Raw genomic sequence first — 9,433 nt, 5'->3', positions numbered from 1 at the left:
TTTGAAACCGACCTCACAATTGAGAATCTGGAGGATATTCAGGGACAATTCAGAGATCCTGAACCACTAATCATTCCTCCTGAACCACAAATCACTCATTCAGAGATTATCGAGGAAGAAACCATTAAGTCAGAATACTTTAGTGATTCAGATTCAACAAATTCAATAATGGAAAATCTGAAACCTCTAAGTATGGAAGACCGAATGAGAGCTAAACGCACTGGCCAAGGTCACGCAATTACTCAACCAGACATTAATGCGCCAGATTATGAAATCAAAGGACAAATCCTACACATGGTAACTAATCAATGCCAATTTAGTGGTGCGCCGAAGGAAGATCTAAACGAACATCTTCTTACCTTTAATAGGATCTGTACTCTATTTAAAATCCAAGAAGTGGAGGATGAACAGATCTATCTCATGTTATTTCCCTGGACTTTAATGGGAAAAGCCAAAGATTGGTTAGAATCGTTACCTGAAGGGGCGATTGATACATGGGATGTTTTAGTTGAAAATTTTCTTAAACAATTCTTTCTGGCATCTAAAGCCGTGAGACTTCAAGGAGAAATTGTTACGTTCACGCAGAAGCCAAATGAAACTCTATATGAGGCGTGGACAAGATTTGAAAAGTTATTAAGAGAATGTCCGCAACATGGTTTAGACACTTATCAAATAGTACAAATATTCTACCAAGGATGCGACATCACTACACGAAAAGACATCGATATAGTAGCTGGTGGTTCCATTATGAAGAAAACCGCAACTGAAGCTTACAAAATTATTGATAACACTGCTTCCCACTCACATGAGTGGCATCAAGAAAAAGATATCGTTAGATCATCTAAAGCGGCTAGAGCCGATTCTAGCTATGACTTTGATTCCATTTCAGCAAAGATAGATGCTGTCGAGAGACGAATGGAAAAGATGACTAAAGATATTCACTCAATACGAATTAGTTGTGAGCAGTGTGGAGGACCACATTTGACAAAAGATTGTCTCAGAATTGAACAAACAATGGAATAAAGAGAGAATGTTTCATACATTAACCAAAGGCCTGGAAATAATTATCAAAATAATTATCAACCGCCAAGACCAATCTACAATCAAAATCAGAATTATAACCGAAATGTTCCATACAATAATCAACAAGGTCCTAGCAATTAACAAGTATCTAATAATACTTACAATCAGCAAAGACCTATTTTTCAAAACAAACCACTACAAACCGATGATAAAAAGCCAAACTTAGAAGATATGATGTCAAAGCTAGTTGAATCTCAAACTCAATTTTTCACATCTCAGAAACAAACCAATGAACAAAATGCTCAAGCATTTAGAAATCAACAAGCTTCAATCCAAAATCTGAAACAAGAAGTAAGCAACCTAGCAAGGTTGATAGGTGAAAGAAAACCGGGAAATCTACCTAGCGATACAAATGCTAACCCCCGGAATGAAACAGCTAAAGCCATTACCACAAGAAGTGGTATTACACTTAAACCACCTGAAATACCTGTAATTTCTGATGACTCTATTCCTACTCCACAAGAACAACAACCTGAGCAAGATAAGGAAACAAAACCGGTAGTTGAAAAGGTTAATAAAGATAACACAGTTAAGGCAAAGCCTTATGTTAAACCATACCAACCACCACTTCCTTATCCGAGTAAAATGAGAAAAGAAAGACTTGAAGCTGAGCATTCTAAATTCTTAGATATGTTTAAACAGATAAATGTCAATCTTCCTTTCATTGATGTGATTTCAGGAATGCCTAGGTATGCCAAATTCTTGAAAGATCTAATTACAAATAGAAAGAAAATGGAAGAACTCTTGGCTGTTACTATGAATGCTAATTGTTCTGCAGTGCTGTTGAATAAGATACCAGAAAAATTATCAGATCCAGGAAGTTTCACAATTCCATGTTTTCTGGGTAGTCTTAGTTCAATAGAAGCATTGGCAGATTTAGGTGCTAGTATAAATTTAATGCCGTATTCACTATACACTAAACTAGACCTCGGAGAATTGAAACCAACACGAATAAGCATACAACTAGCCGATCGATCAGTAAAATATCCTAGAGGGATAATGGAAAACATGCTAGTTAAAGTTGGTACTTTAGTATTTCCAGTAGATTTTGTTATTCTGGATATGGAAGAAGATTCTCGAGTTCCTCTCATATTAGGAAGACCATTCTTAAACACGGCTAAAGCAATAATAGACGTGTTTGGTAAGAAACAGACCTTAAGTATAGAGGATGAGAGAGTTACCTTTTCTGTCGATAGAGCCATGCAACAACCGCAATCTACAGATGATACATGTTATTATATTCAAACTATAGATTCACATGCAGAATTGTTAGAAGAATTTCTAAAATTACAAGGAACAGGAGAATGTTCTTTAGGAGAAGGAACTGAACCAATTAATGAAGCTGAAATGTTAGCTACACTTATGGCTAATGATTACGAACCAACAACAGAAGAACTTCAAATGTTAAAAGAGGAAGACAGATATAGATATAAATCATCAATAGAAGAACCACCGACATTAGAATTAAAGCCACTTTCAAACCATTTGGAATACGCTTATTTACATGGTGAATCTGAATTACCTATAATAATATTGTCTTCTCTTACTGAAAATGAAAAATATCAACTCATTTCTGTGCTAAAAGCTCATAAACCAGCTATTGCATGGAAGATTCATGATATTAAAGGCATAAGTCCTTCGTATTGCACACATAAAATCCTTATAGAAGAAGGTCATAAAACGTATGTGCAACGCCAACGAAGACTAAATCCTAATATGCAAGATGTTGTTAAGAAAGAAATTATTATACAGCTAGATGCAGGTTTAATTTATCCAATCTCTAATAGTCCATGGGTAAACCCAGTTCAATGCGTACCTAAGAAGGGTGGCATGACTATCATCACAAATAAAAAAAATGAGCTTATTCCTACTAGGACTGTAAAAGGATGGCGTGTTTGTATTGATTATAGAAAATTAAATGACGCCACCAGAAAAGATCACTTTCCCTTACCTTTCATTGATCAAATGTTAGAAAGGTTAGCCGGGAATAGTTACTATTGTTTTCTTGACGGTTTTTACGGATACTTTCAAATTCCAATAGCACCCTAGGACCAAGAGAAAACCACGTTCACGTGCCCTTATGGTACTTTTGCTTACAAACGCATGCCATTTGGACTTTGCAATGCCCCTGCAACCTTTCAAAGGTGCATGATGGCGATTTTTCATGACATGATAGAAGAATGCATTGAAGTTTTCATGGATGACTTTTTAGTCTTCGGTGATACTTTTAAAATATGTCTAGTTAATCTTGAACGAATGCTTATTAGATGCGAACAATAAAATCTAGTTCTTAATTGGGAGAAATGCCATTTCATGGTTAAAGAAGGCATCGTTCTTGGTCATAAAATTTTAAAGGAAGGAATTGAAGTAGATAGAGCTAAAGTAGATGTAATTGCTAAACTTCCACATCCCACAAATGTTAGAGGAGTTAGGAGTTTTCTAGGACATGCCGGTTTTTACCGACGTTTCATAAAATATTTTTCTAAAATTGCCACTCCTATGAATAAACTCCTAGAAAAGGATGCTCCATTCATCTTTTCAGATGAATGCATCAAATATTTTAATATTCTTAATGAAAAACTCACTAATGCGCCGATCATGATTACTTCAAATTGGAATCTACCATTTGAACTCATGTGCGATGCAAGTGATTTTGCAATGGGAGCCGTTTTAGGACAAAGGATTGAAAAACGATTTCAACCTATTTATTACACTAGTAAGACGTTACAAGGAGCACAAACGAATTACACAACTACTGAAAAAGAACTCCTTGCTATTGTCTTTGCTTTTGACAAATTTCGTTCATATCTCGTTCTAGCTAAAACGGTGGTCTATACTGACCATTCTGCTCTTAAATATTTATTTTCAAAACAAGATGCCAAACCACGATTAATCCGTTGGATCTTACTCTTACAAGAGTTCGATATTGAAATCCGAGACAAAAAGGGAGCAGAAAATCTCACCGCTGATCATCTTTCTCGTCTTGAAAATCCCGAATTAGAAGTTCTAAATGAATCGGCCATACAAGATAACTTTTCTGATGAATATTTATTGAAGATAGATTATAGTGAAATTCCATGTTTTACAGACTATGCAAACTACTTAGTATGTGGATTCCTTGAAAAAGGGTTGTTGTCGTACTAAAAACGAAAGAAATTCTTTAGTGATATAAAGCACTATTTCTGGGAAGATCCACATTTGTTTAAAAGTTGTCCCGATAGAATAATACGCCGATATGTATTCGGGGATGAAGCTAGTCAAATCTAAAACCATTGTCACACAGGACCAACAGGAGGGCATTATGGGCCTCAACTCACAGCAAGAAAAGTTTACGATGCTGGATCTATTGGCCTACAATTTTCAAAGACGCACACCTTCTTTGTAAATCCTGTAATGCATGTCAAAGGGCCGAAAAAATAAGTCAACGTGATGAAATGCCACGAAATGTCATTCAAGTATGTGAAGTATTTGAAGTTTGGGGTATTGACTTTATGGGTACATTTCCAAAACCTCATAATAATCTATACATTCTCGTTGCCATTGATTATGTATCTAAATGGGCAGAAGCACAAGCTCTCCCAACTAACGATGCACGAGTTGTAGTTAACTTTTTAAAACGTCTTTTTGCAAGTTTTGGAACACCGAAAGCTTTAATAAATGATCGGGGTACTCATTTCTGTAATAACCAACTTGAGAAAGTTCTTAAAAGATATGGAGTAACTCATAAAATCTCAACTGCTTATCATCCACAAACAAGTGGACAAGTTGAAAATACCAACCGAGCATTAAAACGTATTCTAGAGAAAACCGTAGGATCAAATTCGAAGGAATGGTCCATGAAATTGGAGGATGCACTCTGGGCTTTTAGAACAGCCTACAAAACTCCAATTGGAACCACACCTTTTAGACTCGTTTACGGAAAAGCATGTCATCTTCCAGTAGAAATTGAGCACAAAGCATTTTGGGCTTTGAAGACTTGTAATCTTGATTTGCATGAAGCCGGACGTCTACGGTTAAGTCAATTAAACGAATTAGAAGAATTAAGACATGAAGCATACAAAAATTCGTTAATCTATAAAGAAAGAACGAAGAAATGGCATTATAAAAGAATCAGAATTTCAAAAGAATTTAAGGAAGGAGACCGAGTTCTTCTTTTCAATTCACGATTCAAGCTATTTCCTGGAAAATTGAAATCAAGATGGTCTGGACCATTCATAGTCAAAAGACTTTTCCCATATGGAACAATGGAGTTGATAAATTCAAATGGGATTGAATTTAAATTTAATGGTCACAGAGTTAAACATTACATACATGGTCCGATGGAAGTTGACAACGAAGTTAATCACAATTTCGACACCACAGCTAACTAAGTGTGGGGAGAATCAAGTCTTTTTAAGGATAATATTTATTTCTGTTAGAGTTAGATATTCTGTTTTCGTGTAGTTCTCGAAAATGGAATCCGAATGGTCTTTCCCTAGCAGACCCTAAAGAACTAGTCTTCTCCCTCCATTCTGAATTTTTATTTTTTTTAGGTTTTACGAGATGAAGAATTCCTTTGATTTGAACCATGGTCTAATGCTACACGCTTTGATTACTAAACGTAATAATGACACACTCCCGAGTGATTCGGTGTCAGTAATAAGAGGCAGATGTGACGAAGTAAGGAAAGAACTCAGAAAAGATCATCATAAGACACATTTTGGTAAAGGAAAATCAAAATCCGCAACAAAAAGAAGAGCACGACACCTTAAAAGATGTTATAAATAAGGAAAATGGTCACACGAAGGTAAATGTTCAAACAAGCAAACATATTCAAATACCGAATTTGTTACTCTATGCAGAGAAGGACCGTTCATATGTTTAGAAGAAAAGATATTGAAGAATCGAGGTTACGGTTATGTAGCTATGGAAAACCAAATCACACGACTCTCTTATGAGTCGGCTAAAGCAGGTCTCTGAGAATTCTATCTCACAGGTAAGTATGTACAGTTTTTATTTTTTTTTATTTTATTGCTTTTAACCTTTTGATAATAAACGCTGAATCGTTTGCTATAAAGTATTAAATTGGTATTCAATAAAATTAGGTATGCGAAACCGAAATTATTGATATCATACAAAAATTTATTACATCACTGCGAAATTTACCGTTTATTCTTAAGGTATAAATATCTTTAATCAATCAATCTAAAATATTTCAAAAATTCGTCAGGAGTAAAACTAGGTTATGGAACCGAAATTACTTTACCGAAAAGAGGGGCGTATATTTTTGATAATATTTGATTGATTAAAGTGGGATAAAAGACCAAAAAGATTTTTAATTTTATCTTTCCCATGTTTTTAAAATTAATATTATAAATTTTTAAAATGAATTATTTAAGTTTGTAAATATTTTAAACTACTATTTTTAATATAAGTTTGTAAAATTAATGTATAAAAATATTAATGATATTTATATGAATTTTTAATTTTATGCATTTTAAATTTAAGTTTGGTGTGAATTTTAAAACAAAAAAATTTACTTTATTTCATTAAGTTAAAAATTTGATATTTAAAATTCGTCGTGAGTTGAAAACTAGGTCGTTGAACCGAAATTGCTTTACCCAAGGGAGGGACGAGAAATTTTATTATCATTATTTTTAATCTTATTGAATTAAAGTATGCAAAAAACATAAAAAAACCAAAAATCTTTGCTTTTAAAACGATGCTTAAAAAGTAACAAATTTTAAAATTTTGTCGAGAGACAGACTAGGACAACGATCCGAAACGCCCTCATCCTAAAAAGAAACAAAATTTTTAATTTTTAATTAATTATTTGTTTTAAAAGTATAAGGTTTTTATATTATATATATATATATATATATATATATATATATATATATATATATATATATATATATATATATATATATATATATATATATATATATATATATATATATATATATATATATATATATATATATATATATATATATATATATATATATATATATATATATATATATATATATATATATATCAGGGCCCCATTCGATCTCATCGGATTTACCCTTAAACCTCATGCGATCGCATGAGGCAAGAAAACTGGTCAGAAACATAAAAGCAGACGAGCTGCTGCTGCTTCTCATAACGCGCACACACATATCCGAAAATACTCCCAAACACGCTCAAAAATTCGCCATTTTTCACCATAATTCATCAAATTTCTTGCTCTAATCATGTCTTTCTTCAGATGGGGAGGCAAAAAGGTAAAAATTTCACCCCTAAACTCTTTAAATTTTCAGTTTTAGTGTTCTTGAGCTAATTTTTACCTAATTTGATTTTGTTAATTTCTAGTTTAATTAGAATTAAATTGTTAGTATATTATTCATGTATAGCCTAGATTGATACTATTTGTCATGATTTGAAGCCAAAAACTTCAATTTTTTTAGAAATCTAGGGTTTGTGTTCTTGAGCAATTTGGGGCTTTTTGATATAAACAGGTTATGGCCGATTTTTTTTCATGAATTATTGCTAAATTAAGTAGTGTAACATATTTAGGTAGCTAAATGATCCAAACTTTGATCCTAAACATGATTTTTGAGAATTAAAGTAGACTTTTTAAGTCTAAAATTCATGAACTTGATTAAATTGATGTAAATGCCATTTGAAACTTGTTTAATTGCTAGTAATGGTTATTTTAACATGTTATTTGAGTTGAATGCTTATGAACTTTGTAAACATTTTCATATATGCTTATTTGAAAAAGTGTAGAATTGTTAAATTTGTGAAAATGTGTATAAGTTTAATTTTAATTGAACATGTTATTGTAATTGTTTCAAGTTGTTATTTTGCTAACACTAATGCATATTTGGATGCACAAATTTTGTGTTTAATGTGTTCTGCAGAGATATAACGATACTGATGGTGCATCATCATCATCTAGGCAACCTGTTCTGGAACCACAACCAGAAATGCAATATGAGCCACAATATGAACTAGAACCTGAACATGAACAATAATATCCTAATGATCAACACATACCTTATTATGATCCGCAACAAGAATATGTTAATGCCTACGTACAATTTCTGATTCATCCAATAATAGAACACCCAACGATTCATGAAGAACAGTTGCATCCTAATTTGAGATTTGATCGAAGCTGGAGAGATTACCCGACGTACCAAAGTAACAAATTTAAACTGGTAACGAAAAATGTAGAAGTACCGAGGGTAATCGATTGGGAGCCTTTGGAAAGGGTCCAACTAGCTAACTCAGTTAGGCAGCATCTGATCCAAAGGTATGAGAACTCTTCTTTTCCCAATTGAGAACGTTTATTCACCATTCGTAGGCCTGTATATAAGGAATGGTGTGTTGAGCTTATGAGTACTATATCACTTGATACAGATGTAGTTAGCTTAGACGATAGGAATTTTCTTAGATTTTTACTTGGCCGTAGGATGTATAGGATGTCCATGCTGGACATGGCCAGGGCTTTACAGATTTACACTCCTGGTGAATTACTACTACCTGATTGTACAAATTTGATTTATCATGGTGAAAGGGTAGATAGGAATTTTGACGCGGACGCCGTCTGGAGGCGTATGTCAAATTATAATGTTTTTACGCTGGGAGGAAGACACTCCTATTTAGATATTAACAAAGCATAGCTTCGTGTTATACATAGATTTTTAGCTAATTCAATTACACAAAGAGGTAAAAACAAGGAGAAGATGACCTTACATGATTTAATTTACCTTAAGTGTATTCGAAACACTAGAAGCGTTGTTAATATCCCCTACTGTGTTGGTTTTTATCTGTCCAAAATGGTGGCAGGAATACAGGACAGGGGAATAATAGGAGGAGGTATTTTTGTTACTCTTATTGGAGAGTATTTGGGTGTAGATAGGGATCAAGGGGGTCCACTGATGGTGTGTAGGGAACAGGTTGAGACTTTAGGATTGCGGGTCTATCAGGGTGCAAAGGTATTAAAGAGCAGACACAATCAGGCAGTACCATATGTTGGTCGTCATCCACAGGTAGAGAGAGGTTCAGATGAGGAAATGGAGGAAGTGGATGACATTAGGGATGTCATTAGGGAGGCTATTACTGATGTTTACCAGCGTATAGATGAGGTAGAAATGTCAAACGAGGCTAGACATAGTCAGTTCGAGCAGTGGCATGCCGAGAATGTGTACGAGCATTTCAGGCAATGACAGCATGATAGATGGCACTATCATCAGCATCAGATCATGAGCCAGCTATCACCTCAGGTACCAAATAACTACGTATCGACCCGACCTGCTTACTATCCTTCACACCAGTCCGATATGCGACCACCATTTACTCTCTACGACCCTAACCAGGC

At 34.1% G+C, this 9,433-nt stretch overlaps 1 non-coding gene across 1 annotated transcript; it reads right to left on the bottom strand.

The window, feature by feature from the left end:
• Positions 1 to 552: 552 nt before the first annotated feature.
• Positions 553 to 659, bottom strand: LOC139895388 (small nucleolar RNA R71). The gene has a single exon (XR_011775842.1). It is a non-coding gene; the product is annotated as a small nucleolar RNA R71 (small nucleolar RNA).
• Between the last annotated feature and the right edge of the window lie 8,774 nt (positions 660 to 9,433).

This window comes from Rutidosis leptorrhynchoides, chromosome 2 (genome assembly GCF_046630445.1).
Source record: "Rutidosis leptorrhynchoides isolate AG116_Rl617_1_P2 chromosome 2, CSIRO_AGI_Rlap_v1, whole genome shotgun sequence".
Classification (NCBI taxonomy): domain Eukaryota; kingdom Viridiplantae; phylum Streptophyta; class Magnoliopsida; order Asterales; family Asteraceae; genus Rutidosis; species Rutidosis leptorrhynchoides.
This window is presented reverse-complemented; position numbering and strand designations above follow the sequence as displayed.